The sequence below is a fragment of the Lontra canadensis genome, unplaced genomic scaffold (genome assembly GCF_010015895.1).
Source record: "Lontra canadensis isolate GAN:19392208 unplaced genomic scaffold, GSC_riverotter_1.0 scaffold115, whole genome shotgun sequence".
NCBI classification, from domain to species: domain Eukaryota; kingdom Metazoa; phylum Chordata; class Mammalia; order Carnivora; family Mustelidae; genus Lontra; species Lontra canadensis.
In genome coordinates this window covers 3,221,782-3,239,682 of record NW_022631109.1, presented here as the reverse complement: position 1 = coordinate 3,239,682, position 17,901 = coordinate 3,221,782, and positions in this window count along the sequence as shown.

Below are 17,901 nucleotides of genomic sequence, written 5' to 3'. Positions count from 1 at the left end.
TTGGATTATTTGTTCTTTGGGTGTTGAGTTTGCTAAGTTCTTTATAGATTTTGGACACTAGCCCTTTATCTGATATGTCATTTGCAAATATCTTCTCCCATTTTGTCAGTTGTCTTTTGGTTTTGTTAACTGTTTCCTTTGCTGTGCAAAAGATTTGATCTTTATGAAATCCCAATAGTTCATTTTTGCCCTTGCTTCCCTTGCCTTTGGCGATGTTCCTAGGAAGATGTTGCTACGGCTGAGGTCGAAGAGGTTGCTGCCTGTGTTCTCCTCAAGGATTTTGATGGATTCATTTCTCAATTGAGGTCCTTCATCCATTTTGAGTCTATTTTCGTGTGTGGTGTAAGGAAATGGTCCAATTTCATTTTTCTGCATGTGGCTGTCCAATTTTCCCAACACCATTTATTGAAGAGGCTGTCTTTTTTCCATTGGACATTCTTTCCTGCTTTGTCGAAGATTAGTTGACCATAGAGTTGAGGGTCTATTTATGGGCTCTCTGTTCTGTTCCATTGATCTATGTGTCTGTTTTTGTGCCAGTACCATGCTGTCTTGATGATGACAGCTTTGTAATACAGCTTGAAGTCCGGAATTGTGATGCCACCAACTTTGGCTTTCTTTTTCAATATTCCTTTGGCTATTCAAGGTCTTTTCTGGTTCCATATAAATTTTAGGATTATTTGTTCCATTTCTTTGAAAAAAATGGATGGTACTTTGATAGGTATTGCATTAAATGTGTAGATTGCTTTGGGTAGCATAAACATTTTCACAATATTTATTCTTCCAATCCAGGAGCATGGAACATTTTTCCATTTCTTTGTGTCTTCCTCAATTTCTTTCATGAGTACTTTATAGTTTTCTGAGTATAGGTTCTTAGCCTCTTTGGTTAGCTTTATTCCTAGGTATCTTATAGTTTTGGGTGCAATTGTAAATGGGATTGACTCCTTAATTTCTCTTTCTTCTGTCTTGTTGTTGGTGTAGTGAAATGCAGCTGATTTCTGTGCATTGATTTTATATCCTGACACTTTACTGAATTCCTGTACAAGTTCTAGCAGTTTTGGAGTGGAGTCTTTTGGATTTTCCACATATAGTATCATATCATCTGCGAAGAGTGATAGTTTGACTTCTTCTTTGCCAATTTGGATGCTTTTAATTTCCTTTTGCTGTCTGATTGCCGAGGCTAGGACTTCTAGTACTATGTTGAATAGCAGTGGTGATAACGGACATCCCTGCTGTGTTCCTGACCTTAGCGGAAAAGCTTTCAGTTTTTCTCCATTGAGAATGATATTTGCGGTGAGTTTTTCATAGATGGCTTTGATAATATTGAGGTATGTGCCCTGTATCCCTACACTTTGAAGAGTTTTGATCAGTAAGGGATGCTGTACTTTGTCAAATGCTTTTTCAGCATCTATTGAGAGTATCATATGGTTCTTGTTCTTTCTTTTATTAATGTGTTGTATCACATTGATTGATTTGCGGATGTTGTACCAACCTTGCAGCCCTGGAATAAATCCCACTTGGTTGTGGTGAATAATCCTTTTAATGTACTGTTGAATCCTATTGGCTAGTATTTTGGTGAGAATTTTCGCATCTGTGTTCATCAAGGATATTGGTCTGTAGTTCTCTTTTTTGTTGGGATCCTTGTCTGGTTTTGGTATCAAGGTGATGCTGGCCTCATAAAATGAGTTTGGAAGTTTTCCTTCCATTTCTATTTTTTGGAACAGTTTCAGGAGAATTGGAATTAGTTCTTCTTTAAATGTTTGGTAGAATTCCCCCGGAAGCCATCTGGCCCTGGGCTTTTGTTTGTTTGGAGATTTTTGATGACTGTTTCAATCTCCTTATTGGTTATGGGTCTGTTCAGGTTTTCTATTTCTTCCTGGTTCAGTTGTGGTAGTTTATATGTCTCTAGGAATGCATCCATTTCTTCCAGATTGTCAAATTTGTTTGCGTAGAGTTACTCATAGTATGTTCTTATAATTGTTTGTATTTCTTTGGTGTCAGCTGTGATCTCTCCTCTTTCATTTATGATTTTATTTACTTGGGTCCTTTCTCTTTTCTTTTTGATAAGTCTGGCCAGGGGTTTATCAATCTTATTAATTCTTTCAAAGAAGCAGCTCCTAGTTTTGTTGATTTGCTCTTTTTTTTTTTTTTGGCTTCTATTTCATTGATTTCCGCTCTGATCTTTATGATTTCTCTTCTCCTGCTGGGTTTAGGGTTTCTTTCTTGTTCTTTCTCCAGCTCCTTTAGGTGTAGGGTTAGGTTGTGTACTTGAGACCTTTCTTGTTTCTTGAGAAAGGCTTGTACCGCTATATATTTTCCTCTCAGGACTGCCTTTGCTGTGTCCCATAGATTTTGAACCATTGTGTTTTCATTATCATTTGTTTCCATGAATTTTTTCAATTCTTCTTTAATTTCCTGGTTGACCCATTCATTCTTTAAAAGGATACTGTTTAGTCTCCATGTATTTGGGTTCTTTCCAAATTTCCTCTTGTGATTGAGTTCTAGCTTCAGAGCATTGTGGTCTGAAAATATGCAGGGAATGACCCCAATCTTTTGATACCAGTTGAGACCTGATTTAGGACCGAGGATGTGATCTATTCTGGAGAATGTTCCATGTGCACTGGAGAAGAATGTGTATTCTGTTGCTTTGGGATGAAATGTTCTGAATATATCTGTGATGTCCATCTGGTCCAGCGTGTCATTTAAGGCCTTTATTTCCTTGTTGATCTTTTGCTTGGATGATCTGTCCATTTCAGTGAGGGGAGTGTTAAAGTCCCCTACTATTATTGTATGATTGTTGATGTGTTTCTTTGATTTTGTTATTAATTGGTTTATATAGTTGGCTGCTCCCACGTTAGGGGCATAGATATTTACAATTGTTAGATCTTCTTGTTGGACAGATCCTTTGAGTATGATATAGTGTCCTTCCTCATCTCTTATTATAGTCTTTGGCTTAAAATAATTGGTCTGATATAAGGATCGCCACTCCTGCTTTCTTCTGATGTCCATTAGCATGGTAAATTCTTTTCCACCCCCTCACTTTAAATCTGGAGGTGTCTTCGGGTCTAAAATGAGTTTCTTGTAGGCAACATATAGATGGGTTTTGTTTTTTTATCCATTCTGATACCCTGTGTCTTTTGTTTGGGGCATTTCACCCATTAACATTCAGGGTAACTATTGAGAGATAAGAATTTAGTGCCATTGTATTGCCTGTAAGGTGACTGTTATCTGTTTCTTTCTGATCTACTACTTTTAGGCTCTCTCTTTGCTTAGAGGACCCCTTTCAATATTTCCTGTAGAGCTGGTTTGGTGTTTGCAAATTCTTTTCAGTTTTTGTTTGTCCTGGAAGCTTTTTATCTCTCCTTCTATTTTCAATGATAGCCTAGCTGGATATAGTATTCTTGGCTGCATGTTTTTCTCGTTTATTGCTCTGAATATATCATGCCAGCTCTTTCTGGCCTGCCAGGACTCTGTGGATAAGTCTGCTGCCAATCTAATATTTTTACCATTGTATGTTACAGACTTCTTTTCCAGGCTGCTTTCAGGATTTTCTCTTTGTCACTAAGACTTGTAAATTTTACTATTAGGTGACGGGGTGTGGATGTATTCTTATTGATTTTGAGGGGGGTTCTCTGAACCTCCTGGATTTTGATGCTTGTTCCCTTTGCCATATTAGGGAAATTCTCTCCAATAGTTCTCTCCAATATACCTTCTGCTCCCCTCTCTCTTTCTTCTTCTTCTGGGATCCCAATTATTCTAATGTTGTTTCATCTTATGGTGTCACTTATTTCTCGAATTCTCCCCTCGTGGTCCAGTAGCTGTTTGTCCCTCTTTTGCTCAGCTTCTTTATTCTCTGTCATTTGGTCTTCTATATCGCTAATTCTTTCTTCTGCCTCATTTATCCTAGCAATGAGAGCCTCCATTTTTGATTGCACCTCATTAATAGCTTTTTTGATTTCAACTTGGTTAGATTTTAGTTCTTTTATTTCTCCAGAAAGGGCTTTTATATCTCGTGAGAGGGTTTCTTTAATATCTTCCATGCCTTTTACAAGCCCGGCTAGAACCTTGAGAATCGACATTCTGAACTCTAGATCTGACATATTACCAATGTCTGTATTGATTAGGTCCCTAGCCTTCAGTACTGCCTCTTGTTCTTTTTTTTTGTGGTGAATTTTTCCGCCTTGTCATTTTGTCCAGATAAGAGTATATGAAGGAGTAAGTAAAATACTAAAAGGGTGGCAAACACCCCAGGAAAATATGCTTTAGACAAATCAGAAGAGATCCCAAATCGTGGGGGGGAGAAAGGGGATAAAAAGAGGTTCAGAAAAAAAAAAAGAAATAATTAAAAAAAGAAAACAAATAAAGAAAAATATAAAAAAGAAAAAATATATATATATTAGATAAACTAGTTAAAAAACGTTAAAAAAGAAAAGGGTAAAAGTTAAAAAAAATTTAGAAGAAGAAAAAAATTGAAAAAAAAATTAAATTAACTATAGACTAAAGAATTATGGGGAGAAAGCCATGAGTTCCGTGCTTTGCTTTCTCCCCCTCTGGAATTCCTCTGCTCTCCTTGGTATTGAACCTGCACTCCTTGGTAGGTGAACTTGGTCCTGGCTGGGTTTCTTGTTGATCTTCTGGGGGAGGGGCCTGTTGTAGTGATTCTCAAGTGTCTTTGCCCCAGGCGGAATTGCACTGCCCTTACCAGGGGCCGGGCTGAGTAATCCGCTCGGGTTTGCTTTCGGGAGCTTTTGTTCCCTGAGCGCTTTCCGTAGAGTTCCGGAGGACGGGAATGAAGATGGCGGCCTCCCAGTCTCCGGCCCGGAGGAGCCGAGAGCCCGGGGCCCCACTCCTCAGTGCGCCCTCAGAGAACAGCGCCCAATTACTCCCGTCACCTTGGCATCCGGCTACGCTCCAAGCTCACCGAGCTTCGACAGGTTCAAGGTAACCCCGAGCTTAGAGCTCACTCCTCGGCTCTGTCTCTGTAGCCGGCTTCCCCATTCTAATACCTGCAAGCTCTGTGACACTCAGACACCCCCGATCCTTCTGTGACCTAGCAGGACCTGAGGCCACTCTGACCCCGCTGGGCTTCACCCCCGTTTAGCCTCTGGAGCGATGTCCCTCAGCGGAACAGACTTTTAAGAGTCCTGATTTTGTGCTCCGTTGCTCCGCAGCTTGCCGGGAGCCGGCCCCTCCCCCTGAAGTCTATCTTCCCGTCGCTTTGGATTCACTTCTCCGCCAGTCCTACCTTTCAGAAAGTGGTTGATTTTCTGTTTCTAGAATTGCTGTTCTTCTTCTCTTCGATCTCCCGTTGGATTTGTAGGTGTTTGCAATCTTTAGATAAGCTATCTAGCTGATCTCCTGCTACCTGATGTAGTCTCAGCCTGCTATTTCTCTGCCATCTTGACTCCTCATAATTGTATCATTTTTTAATGAATACATCTCCTTTGGGCATTTTTTCCCTTGATCTTGATATTTTCTTTTATGTTTTTGTCTTTCAAGTAACTGGTTTATACTCATACTTATTATCTCCTGATGATGCTTTCAAAAACCCCTCTTCTGTTCCTCCCCGTGCTTTTCCACATCCCCCAGTAACCGTGGATCTGCTTTATATCACTGTAGATCAGTTTGCATTTTCTGTCATTTTATATGAATATAATACCATTTGTACTGTTTTTGTCCAGCTTATTTTACTTAGCATAGCTATTTTCATCCAGTTATTGCATGTATTAATAGTTTATTTCTTTTTGTTGCTGAGGTGTTTTTGAGTATATGATGATGTTATTTTTTGTCCATTCACCTGTTGATGGAAATTTGGGTTGTTGGTAATTTTTGGCTGCTCTATATAAAGCTGTTTTGAACATTTGTGTAGAACGCTTTGTGTGAGCATATGATTTCAGGCTGGAGTCGATTAGCTGGGTCATAAAATATGAATATGCTTAATATTTTAAGAAATGGCCCAAGTATTTTTTCAAGTGGTTGTACTATTGTATGTTCTCACAAGCAGTGTGTTAGAGTTTAAGTTCCTTCATATTGTCACCAAAACTTGGTTTGGAAGAGTTTTTCCAATTGAATCATTGTTAAGAGTTGTGCAGTGCTATATTTTGTGGTTTTAGTTTGCATTTTCCTAATATTTGATGATATTGAGTGTATAATAGCCTGTGATTATTTGCCTTCCCTGTTACCTTCTTTTGCCCATATAAAAATTGGGTTGTTTTCTCATTATTGAGTTTTGAGAGTTATTTACATATTCTGAATACAAGTCCACCAGGAAAATTATTTGCAAATACTTTATCCTTATTTGTGGCTTGTCTTTTCATTTTCTTAATAACATCTTGAAAGAGCACAAGTTTTTGACTTTGAAGTCCAATTTAACAATTTTTTAATAGATTGTTCTTTGAAGTTTTATCTGTTAAGTCTTTGCATAACTTAAGGAATTTCTGCCATGTTTTATTCTAGAAGTTTCATAGCTTTACATTTCACATGTAGACCTAAAACCCATTTTGAGTTGAACTTTATATATGGTGTTAGATATGTGTTGAAGTTCACTTTTTTTGCATAGTGATATTTGGTTATTCCAGCACTATTTGTTGAAAGATTTCCTTCTCTCATTGAATCTATGTATCATATTAAAAATCAATTATCTATTCATGTGTAGTTTTATATCTAGACTCTGTCTTATTCCACAGATATATTTGTCTGTATCTGTACACCAATACCATATTGTCTGGATTAGTGTGGCTTTATAATAAGTCTTCATATCAGGTAGCACAAATCTTTTAACTTTGTTCTTTTATAAAATTGTTTTGATTATTCTTAGTCCTTAGCATTTCTGTGTGACTTTTAGAATCAGCTTGTCAAATTCTACCAGAAATGTTAGGAGCTTGATTGGGATTATATTACATCTATAGATCAATTTGGACAGAACCAGCGCCTTGAAAACGAGTTTTTAGCCCACGGACATGTTATATCTTTCCATTTATTTGGGTCTTTTAAAATTTCAGCACTGTTTTACCAAAGGTCTTGCATAATATACTTCTGGGATTTATCTCTAATATTTCAATTTTTAATGTTATTATTAATGTTGCTTTTTTAAAAATTTCTGATCATTCATGTCTATTAAAAAGAATTACTTTTTATTTTTGTATATTAGCTTTGTATCTTGTGAGCTCGCTAAAGTTAATTACTAGTTCTAATGGTTTTTTGGAATAAGTTCCAGTGGGTTTTCTATGTAGATGATCATGCTGTTTTGTAGAAGTTTTACTTCTTATTTTACAAACTGGATGTCTTTTATTTATTTTTCTGTGTTAGTGCAGGGGCTAGTACTTCCAGTTCAATGAATATAAATGTTAAGAACTGCATTCTTATCTTTTTTCCTAAGTGTAGTAGGAAAACACCCAGTCTTTCATATTAAGTGTTTGTTGTAGATTTTAATAGGCACCCTTTATCAGATTGAGGAAGTTCAATTTCTGGTGTGTTGAGATTTTTCTAAGAATGGATATTAGGTTTTATCAAATGATTTCTCTCTCTATATATTGAATCCTCTGTTTCTATTTTTTTATATTGTTCATATTGTAAATTATAATGATTGAATTCAGAATGCTAAATCAAGCTTACATTCCTGGAATAAATCTAAGTTGGTCATAATATATATTCATTTTTATGTTGCTGAATTCAATTTTCTAAAATTTTGTTAAGAAGTTTCACATCTGTGTTCAAGAGAGATATTGATCTTTAGTTTTCTTGTAATTTTTAGTTTTCTTATAATATTTTGGTTTAATTTCTGGAAATTTTTGTGTGTGTGGAAAGGTTTTTAACTACAAATATGGTTTATTTAGTTTATATAGTCATATTCAGGGTATCTGTATTACAATTTATTAGAAAAATATCTGAAAGCCTCACAATATAGGGCCCATATTTCCATCTGTCAGGATTGGGGGGCATTCAGTAGTAGCTGTCTGTAGTGTGCCATAGTCTCTGTAACTCTATATTGGCTAACATTATTTATTTATACTACCTTTTTGGCTACTATAAGCTTTTGGGTTACCGTCCTTTTGTTAAACTGTTCTTAATTTGCATTCATTTGTTATAGATCCCAAAGATGATCTATTTCAGTTGCCTAATGTAGTAGATGATAAAAACTGTAGTCTAAATTATAAAGGTCATCCAGCAAGTTATATTAGAAGTTGAGTCTAGGTTTCTTGTCATTTACTAAGTGCCTTCTTATTGTCCCATGAGACTTTCTTATATCTGCACATCATCTGCTTGCATGGTACTTGCTCTAGCCAGTATAATCCTTTGGGTACAGGAAATGATGTGCACGAGTAGATGCATTCTTCATGCATAATATATTAAGGAGCACATTTTATAATCATGGTTCTTAGTAAATACTTCCAAGGCGTTATTGTCTGTATAACCTTGTTCTTTCCTTTCTTTTCTTCCAATTCCCTACTCATCATAATATGGAGAAGTGGATAAATTTAGCCAACTTTGTCTCATTTCACCTTGGTATCTCTTACTCTAGTCCTTATATTCTCCGTTTTTGTTTCCCTAATCCAAAAACTTACCCCTCATGGCTGGATGTTTATAATACTACAGCAATAGAATTTCCTTCCTTCACATAATCCTCCCTCCAAATATTTTGACACATCGTAAGGATAGTGTTAGCACAGAATATAACCTTCTATTTAAAAACTTATTTTCCTATGATCAAGTGATCCTAGCATGGACCTGAAAGAGGTTAGGAGAAGGTATCATGTAAGGACCTGTTTATTAAGTTAAGAACAGTCTTGGTTGGGTCGTAGGGTGCTGCTTTCTTCATCAGCCCTTTTATCATATCAGTCTAGTGACTGGGGATGGCTCTTGGATCTTCCTAGTTTCAGGTACATGGCCTGACAGTACTTGCTGTGGCTCTTTTAAAGACGCCTTTAATTAAGAATTGAAAAAATATCATTGGGAAGAGGGGATTCATTCTTTGGAGTGGGATATGTAAACTTTCCTACAAGTTAGTATTCCTAATTCACCTTTTTTACAAAGTTGTGGTTGACTGCCAATGCCTCCTAATCAGGTTATTGTGGGTGGTGAGGTGATATTTTTGGGTATATTCTGTTCCTGCTCCTCTAGCCATGCCTTCTCCACTTCTGAGCTTCTTCCTTGTCCAGAATACTCTTATTACTCACCTTTATGTTAATAACAGAGATCTATGTTTCTCTTCTCTATGTGTCTTCCAAATTCAGTTCTTCATGAAGAGATGTTCCACTTCACCTAGAACTTAGCAATGTTGTTTGTATTACTTCTGTGTTTTTTAAGCTGTTTACAGATTTTTGCTGTCTGAGAACTATGGAAGGCAGAATCTCCCTCTTCTGCTTGAGAATGTCTTCTATGACCAAGTCAAGAACCAAATAATGGTTAATGCTACATTCCTGGGGTCTCAAGACCTAGAGATGAGTGTCTCCTTGATGTTGACAGTATTTAGGAGGCTAACTACAGAGCTATCTTAAAAAATCATGGTGGTGTTTGTAGGCATGAAATTGAACATTCAGAATTTCTGGTTATTTCTTCATGCTGTTTTGATGATAGCTATGATAGTCACTATTTATTTTGGTTTATGGGGCTATTTTTTAGTTATTTCTTTCTAGACCACTAGGCTTTCCATTTAGATATCTCTTTGGAAAGAAAAATGTTCCTGGATCATATCTCTGTAATCTTGCCAGTGGTTCCCAAATGCTGATCTGTGAGCCACTACTGACTGTACTACACCAAAATTCTCTGAGAGAATTTATTGAAATATAATCCCAGGATGCTTCCCTAGAATTTCAGATAATTTATATATGGGTAAGACCTATATTTCTAAGGAAACTCCTAGGATATTCCTTTATGAAGCTGGGTTGAGAAATGCTGATCTAAATGGTAGATGTCCCATTTAGGTTTGATGAAGTTTTAGATTTCAACACAATAATAATAGCTAATATAGTAGTACTTATTGGACACATTCTATGTATCAGCCATCTTAAATGTCTTTGTAGAACATTATATCACTTTTATGAAGATTAGTGTGATCTTACAAGGTAAATACAATTATCAACCTTATACAGGAAAACGGAGGCTTATTCAAAAAGTTTTATTTATTTATTTATTTGACAGAGAGAGAGAGAGAGAGATAGAGAGAAGGAGATCATAAGTAGGCAGAGAGGCTGGCAGGCAGAGAGAGGGGGAAGCAAGCTCCCTGCGGAGCAGAGAGCTCGATGTGGGGCTTGATCCCAGGACCCTGAGACCATGATCTGAGCTGAAGACAGAGGCTTAACCGACTGAGCCACCCAGGCTCCCCTGGAGGCTTATTCAAATTCACATATGTAATGATTGCGACTAAGGCCTATGCACAAACCCATTCAGTGCTACAGAGTGTGCTACTTAAATTAAAGAGGCAAGCACTGGTTCCAACCCTGTCTCCAAGAAGGTGACCTTGGATAAGACATTTAAATATTCAGGAAGTATATTTCTTTTCATTTGTAAAATGAGAGGGTTAGGTTAGGTAATTTTCTAGTTCTTTTAAGCTTAAAAAATATGGGTTTTGTATGAAAACGGAATTATCTTTAAAGAAGCATAACAATGAACTAATCTCTAACATATGAAACATTTATATACAATTTACAGCAATATTCATGGAAGTATAAAAACTGAAGTATACAATTTGGCACCTTTCACACCAATCTTTCATTTTATGAACACTTAATATATACAATTTCTGCTCTAAATATTGAACTATGAGTCTCTTTTGCTTCAGTGTAGGTATCTAGCCATTGAGCTTATATATAGCAAAGCTTTGCCATTCCTGGAATTAAAGTACACCTTGACTTTTCTTTGGATTTTGTTAACTGTTTTAGAGAAGAGAGTTTGCCAGAAGTATTGTTGTCTTTCAAGGTTTGAGTCTCAAGAGCAGTCCTCGTTTTGTCTTCTATTTTAATTACTGTTTTGTGGATCAGAAATTGAGTGGAATGATTTTTTTTTTAATTGAAGTTTTACGTAGTTAACATGCAGTGCAATATTGTTTTCTGGAGTAGAATTCAGTAATTTATCCCTTCCGTATAATACCCAGTGCTCATCACAAGTAACCTCTTTGATAGCCATCCCCCACCTAGCCAATACCCATACACCTCCCTCCATCAACCCTCAGTTCGTTCTCTGTCATTAAGAGCGTCTTATGGTTTGCTTCCCTCTCTTTTTTTTCTTTTTCCCCTTCCCATCTGGTTTCTTTCTTAAATTCCACATATGAGTGAGATCATATGGTTGGAGTGGAACGATTGTATAATTTCTTATGCACTACACTTCTAGCATGGCAGCTTTTTTGTTGTGGCGGTGGTGGTTATTTTACTCAGTAGAATCTTTTTTTATACTTGACCTGCTGTTTATGCTCAGCTTCATGCCCATGAAAGGCAACACTTGACAAAATAAAGGTACTTACCTATACTTCTTTGTTAACATGTGAAGGCTCTGTTGAAACATAGCTCTTAACTTTTTAAAGGTGACTATTGCTTTTCTCAGGATTTACATTTTAAAGCACTCCTTCAGGAAAACAGCTAGTAGTTTATAGGGTTTGCTTACATAATTTCATGTTGAATTTTGTAATATGGATTATGTAATAAAAGCAGAGGTATTGTACAGCGGTTTAGTTGAGCATACTGAAATCAGACATATACACACAGATTACGTATGTGTGTATATATAAACTATACCTTATGTATAATTTACTATTTATACTGACTGCTAAGATTCTTATCTTCTGATAAGGTCATGGCATAAATTGTTCAGCTGTTGTTAAGCCATCACACAAATGTTTATTGCTGCTTTTTTTTTTTTTTTTTTTTTTTTACCCCTCTTCCAGGAGACATGCTTGCTCCATGGTTCCAGGTTCCAAGAAGTGAAATGTTGCAAGAGGTATCTATCTGCAACAGAACATTCTGAGCATTGCTTTCCATTCAGTGCTCATGAAATGGAAGTACAATAAGTAAAGAGAGTCAAGGTAACATTTAAAATTTTGTTGTGGCCTTTGACGAATTTTCTTAAAGAACAAAACAAACCTCGGTATACTAAAGTGTTACTTGGTCAGTAAGCAATGCCTGATTATTTTAGAAGGTTTAAGATAGAAGCTTTTGCCAAATCATTCCTTTAAAATGCTGCTCCCCATAGTTAGAGGTTTTGAAGCTATATTTAAAATCATCATTAATATAAAGAGTCATAGGGACCACCAAAATTAACATTTACATCACCAGAAAAGCTTTGTGAAAATTAATTTCTCCTCCAACCCAATCAGATAAACCTTTCCATCTGGCTAACTTGTGAACATTATCTAATGTAATGTTATTTTTTGACTGATTAGATAGCAGACTTGAAGAGACACATTTAACATTGGAAACAATATCTGACTTAAGATGTTATGTGAGGGTGTTGTTGTTTATTTCATTCTTTGACCACAAACAAGGCTTCATTTGTACCAATTTTGTGAATGTTGTATTGAGTGGCATAGATGAGTCAGAAAGGAAACCAGTCCCCATCCTTTAAGAAGGTTAGCGTTCATATGTGTACAGTGGCTTCATGTTCTGAATTTTTAAAATGTAGCTCTGATTTCAAATAGTCTGTGCCATAGTCCCTATAACAGATCAAAATATTTTAGTAACATCTATTTTCTATTCCCCAGATACTCTGAAACTTCCTTATACTGCTGACATAGACATGAAAATTCTTTGGAAAACCCATTGCAGTTTTGGGTTAAAAAAATTGTGATCAAGGGAAGTGTAAACTATAAAGTACAAAGTTTTAAATATCTTCAAAGAGGTGCAAATGAAATACTGTTGCTTTTCAGAAGTATCTTGAGGATCAGAGAGGAACTTACAGAAACAATGGCATTTGAGGTAGACCTGAAATAGTACTGACAGTGACAGTTGGTGATTGCCTAGCAGACATTGTTTGCTTAATTGTTTATATACATTATCTTAATTTGTTCTTCAAATTCTGTGAAGTAGCTTCAGTTATTATCCCTGTTTAAGAACTATAAAAGAGAGACATTAAAAGGGTATGCCATATACCTAATTGGGGATAGAACTGAGGATTTAAGGATTTGAGCTGAGGTATGTTTGGCTCTAAATTCTGTTTTTAAATTCACTATATCCATAGACTCTACTACAGTATAGTATTTGGCTCTAAATTCTGTTTTTAAATTCACTATATCTATAGTATATCTAAGTATAGTCTTAGTAGAATTAAATATAGGAGGGTATGAGTATTTGAGATAGTGGGAGCAGCAGGAGCAAAGACACAGAGAGTGGAAAGCACAGGAAATAGCAGAAAGAGGTTGATTTTGTTGAAGCTATTGGTATATGGAAAATGAGAAACAAATTTGGAAATTCTACATGGAACCAGTTGGTGAAGAGCCCCTGATTGCCAGGCTCAAGATGCTGACTCTTCGGTGATAGAGTTACTAGTAATTAGGGCTAATGAAGAATTGGGATAAGTATATAAGATGTTAGAGACTGAGAGATTCATCATAGGGTTAGAACTTTGATCCCAAAAGCTATAATGAGGATCTGAACTGTAGAGATGGAAGGAGGAGGCCAGGATATGGAAGGTACTCTCAAGGTGCAAAGATGAGACCATGTGACTTAGTAGATCTAGGTTCTTTAGGAAGAGAAGTCTGTTGAGGATGGAACATCATGATTTTGGATACATTGATTGGGACACCTAGGTAGACATTTTCAGGAGACTTTTGGAAGATTTTGCTCATAGACCACCACCCACCTGCCTGAATAGAAGGAGGGGAATGCACTATGTTACGAGCATTATGGGTGAATGATGAGGCAGAAGTGGAGTCAACATTCTTTTTTCCTAGGGGAGACACTGTTCTGGCTGCTTTACTACAGTAATTCTGTGATATAAATCTATTAACTCCATTTTTAAAAAAAGATTTTATTTATTTATTTGACGGACAGAGATTACAAGTAGACAGAGAGGCAGGCAGAGAGAGAAGGGGAAGCACGCTCCCTGCTGAGCAGAGAGCCCGATGTGGGACTTGATTCCAGGACCCTGGAATCATGACCCGAGCCGAAGGCAGAGGCTTTAACCCACTGATCCACCCAGGTGCCCCTATTAACTCCATTTTAAAGGTTAAAAAAAAAAAAGGCTTTAAGGAAGTTAAAATTTGCTCAAAGTTAGAGTATTAGTAAATAGTAAAGCTAGGATTCAGACTTAAGTCTACTTCACTGAGGAACCTGAAATCATTAGTCTTTGAAATTATTATCAAGTTATTCATTATATATTTTACTGGGCATTTATTTTGTACAAAGCTTTGCTTAATCTCTAAGAAAAATTATGTGAAGAAAATGGCAGTCCAATATGATGCTATTTGTGTGTGTGTATACACATATATTTTAAAGATTTATTTATTATTTGAGAGAGAGGGAAAGAGAGAGAGGAGGGTCAGAGGGAGAGGGAGAGAGACAATACCAAGCAGACTCCCTGCTGAGCACAGAGCCTGATGACATGGGCTTGATCCCAGACCATGAGATCGTGTGAGCTGAAACTAAGATTTGGATGCTTAACCAACTGAAACATGCAGGTGCTCCTATTCATGTGTATTTTTAAAAGAAACACCCATAGAATAACGCTACATATTTTCTGTGGATACATATAAAAAGAGTCTGGAAAAACACATAGCAAATTTAGTAACAGTGGTTACATCTGAGGAAAGAATTAAGAGAAGTTAAAGAAATTTATGTCTAATGTTTTAATTATATGGAAAATATATTCATATATTATTTGTGTAGTTAAAAATTAATTTTAAAATGAATATTTCTGCCTGCAAATGGCTTCCCATATGGACATGATTATGAAATAAGGAGTTTAAATCAAGTAAATGAGGAAATAGGATGAGTTTACAGAAATTATTTTGAACAAATTCTGTGTTGAGAGACAGGTTTTTTGTTTTTTTTTGTTTTGTTTTGTTTCTTATGACTGGTTGCTGGTTTCTTCTGAAGAAAGTCAGGCAAGCTTCTGTTAATGCCATGAGACACTGCCTGTTAGTTGGGCAGACCTCATTTTTCTGAGGAGTGTGTCAGGCTATAGGTAGTAGCCTGAGGGCGAAATTTCCCAGCAGGAGTCTGGCTGTACCCTGCTCATTCTTTTGGTTGGAATCACTGAGAGCCATCTGAGTTCTTTTGTAAGTGGGCTGAGGCTTGAGTGTGGAGCTCTCTTCTGTTGAACTTGCCCACTGGGGGCCTCCTTTAGCCACATGCAGCCTCACTCAAAGCTCCATTGTAATTAGCTTCCGCCCAGTATTCTTATTTGGGCCTCAAGAGTTCTCAAATGTGCTGTTTCCTTTACCCTGTTTTCTTTTAGTTCCCTAATCTTTCTCATCTTTCCAGTCTCAGCTTGAATTCTACTTCCACCAAAGAGTCATCTGCATCCCACCTGCCACACTAGACTGGGAATTTCTTTTTGTGCTCCCCTCCCCCAGACTTCCCACACTGTTGCGCTCCCCGCTCCCACCTAAGGCCTTTCTCCACTCTGGCTGGACATCAAATTACAGAGACCAATTGCATCTGGATCTTGAGGATTGTATGTAGATACTTACTTTGTAGGTAGTGTCCATCATGTAGTTGCCACTAGTACTTCTTGATATGAAGTACATTAGGAAGAGGGGCGCTGGTTATCGGCACCTACTTGCTTTATTGATACTGAAGACTGTTTCGCACACTTGTTTCTCACAGTTGTTCTGGCTTTACTGGAGTCATCAGGATGATGTTTTACAGTCATTTATTTAGCTTGCCTAATTTAAAGAAAAAATTTTTGACATCGTATATTGTTTTTTCTGGGTCCCGGAAGTAGACAAAGGGACGTCTTAGATAAGGCTCAAAAAAAAAAAAAATCCTCACAATAGCTTATGCAAAGGAGTCTCTCAATGAAACCTCTTTCACTGTCCATTCTAGTTCAGCCTTTTCCCATCACCGTACCAACTCATATTTGATAATAGCAGTAGGATGAGGTATTACCTGGACAGAAAAAGGTATAAAATACTCAGTTTTGTCCTCTGCAGACTCATTCTTGATCTCATAGGCTTTTAATGTGCAGCGTGTACCAGCCAGCATTTGATGAGGTGTTCTTAGACTCAGACATTCCTGATACCTTGGGGCCCAGTGTACTGCTCAAAATCTTGTGTGTCCTTTCAACACTCCACGTCCACAAATCAAAGAGAAGGGTATAATGTTTAAGAGTCCAGGTTCTGGAGACGACTGGGGTTGGAGGCCAGCTCTGCCAATTTCAGTGAGCTGTGCTCTTCCCTAGGCTTCAGCGTTCCCATCTATAAAATGTGGAGAACATAGTATGGTCTCTACTTCATAAATTGTTAGCAGTATTAAATGAGTTCGTATACACGAATAACTTAGATTATCCAGCACATTGTAAATGCGTTAAAAATATTGGCTATTTTACTCTCAAAGCTTTGGCATTCATTTGGGTTGCATGAATGTTACAGAAGAGGTAGGATAAAGAATAAACTAATCATAGATAATATAAAACCATTAAAGGTAAAATGGAGTGAGAATGTCATTGTAGACATTGAAGAAGATTTAAAACAAATGCAGTTTGCTAAAGAAGATCTCAACTTTCCCTGACCCCTCACTGGGTTCTGGGACGATCCTAGCAATTTTGTATTTAAAATTCTGTATTCTTTTTCTTAAAAAATCTACCTTAAATTATGTAAACTTTAATATTTGTAAAACCTGCGTCTTCTAAGTCAAAATGAAAAACATTATTCAGGAAAATAAAACAGTAGAGAAATTCAGGCCAAATTGGTGAGGTGGATGTATAAAAATACCCATTGCCTAATGACTTCTGCCTTTTAAGCTGGGTCTCAGAATAATCACAATTCTATTTTCATATGTCTTTTTTGGAAGCTTTTCTAACTTCCTAAAGGAATCAGTTTGCCCTATGTATGGACATGTTAACTCTTATTTTTTTTTCCTCATTAATTGTCTTCATCTTAAAATATGAGGAAGAATTAATTAACTATCTTGATGGGGGAAGAAAAGTTAATAGCAATTTTAATGAGTGTAACCTTAGCAGGATTTGTAATAACCCTGCAAAGATGGTGAAGTCACTTCTTTCTCCACTTGACTCTCTCACCTTCTGTGAATGTCTATAAATGCTGATTTTAAGTGATTAATTACCTACTGGAAGGCTTGTCTCCAGCTCATCTTCTTATCCCCAAACCAACTGCTGTCTGAAGAGTGTAGTGAGAACTCTAAATGCAAAAAAGATAAAATGGCCTTTTCTACAGTATAAAATGCTTACAAGACCGAATTTGATGAACAACATCTGGCTAGAGCTCTTACAATAGCATAGAAAAGGCAAATGAGTTGTTTGAGGCTGGCCTTGGAAATTCCATCTAAATGACAGGAAATATGGTGGCCATGCCATAGATGAGACATTTGTGCTACCACAAGGCAGTGAATTTTTGCCTGGAACCATTCTCCAGATTATAGTGCAGGAAGGAAGAGAACATATAGAGCCTCGTGTTAGCACTGAATGAAGCATTCGTACTTCAGAGTTTGAGGCTAAGGAGGAAATTAGAATTTGTGGGGTGGAAGAAGAACAGTGGGGACAAGAATTATATAGGGAATGAAGGTCAGAAATCTGCATAAAGGTACACTTGATTCTTTGGCCAAATACCAATCTCTGCATGTACAGAGTAAAATTCCATATGGTTCAGCAAGAATACCCACTGGAGAAAGAACAAATACTGGGGACTTGTGAGCTGGCCTAAACTTCTACAGTGCTGGGAGACCAGTCTTGTTCCATCCAGTCAAAGCAGAAGGACGTTGTTGAATACCCGGCATGTGCAGTAGAGAACCCGCAAAG